Consider the following 1,254-nt stretch of genomic DNA (forward strand, 5'->3'; position numbering starts at 1 on the left):
ATCCAGTACGACGACGGTCTTGCTGTGTTTGGGCATTATGCCTCCCTGGGCCGTCTGATCGACAACCCCAATCTCCCACCAATCATCGACTGGCTCGCTACAATCCGAAATTCAGTTTGTACAATAACAACATATTGCAAAGCCTAGGCAGATATGTCCCGAATGTGAATTGTCTCATTTGCTTCATAATTTAAGCAAACAAAGAACGGTTTTAACCCAAATCTTCTTTGATGTAGATCGCATATACAACGGCGACCACAGGCTCGCCCTTCAGAATTTATATCTGCCTTATATTTCCTAACGATGTCTAAAATCGGTCTGACTCAGGCGACGAAGAACACCTGGAAACATTGTTCCCTCTTCCAAAACCTCAGGCCGGCGACAACAACACCTTCTCCATGTATTCAGGCTCCTGACGACGCCCACTCTCGTAACGAGAGCGTCACTTGGACTGTCCTTCAAGACGTCATAACCATTTCCGAGACAGGTTATACACTCGCAAGGGAAGATTGGGGGAAATCCATAGTTGCTGCTTTGTAATAAAGGAAATGTTTGTAAAATTGCATATCAAAATAATCCGTATCAACGATATGAATGATGACATAATCATCATAAAGTATAATGAAAAACCATAAAGAGAATTCTGACAAACCGAGGTCCAGTAGGTACAAAGCAGTATCAGTGCTTTCAGTACTGCCTGTTCCTCACCCAGCTTGAGGAATTCCGCAGCTTCTCGAGACAGACGAAGCACACACATTGTCCGACAACTCCGCCCTGTCCACCCCTAAAGGCGCACGTGAGTTTAGAAGAAGAAAAAGGGGTGGGGTCCGGTTACAGGGAACGGGTGGGAAATGTGAATGTAAAATTATTAAAACGAATATTATCCTTTATCAAAAGAACAATTACTAAAATTCTTGAATTTCCGTGAATGTCAATGATTTAATAATGATTTTATTTCTCTTTAGGTCGAGAAGATCACCTTGTCTTAATTCCTCCTAATGTTCACCGGCCAAGAATGGAATGAGAGACGGAGAGAGTGAGAAAGAAGCAGTCTAGTAATACCTTTGTGTTTAGATATTGGTTTTAGGTTAGTATAGGTGTGTCTTCCTTTTTTTTCTGGTATATTCTTCTATTTTACGGTTCGCAGACTGCGATTTGTGCAATAATAGAGAGCAATGAAATTCCTTGGTCATTAAATAAATTCTAATAGCATATCATGTTCTTGTTTCTTAAATTATACCCTTTTAAATTTAA

This window comes from Penaeus monodon, chromosome 25 (genome assembly GCF_015228065.2).
Source record: "Penaeus monodon isolate SGIC_2016 chromosome 25, NSTDA_Pmon_1, whole genome shotgun sequence".
Taxonomy (NCBI): Eukaryota; Metazoa; Arthropoda; class Malacostraca; order Decapoda; family Penaeidae; genus Penaeus; species Penaeus monodon.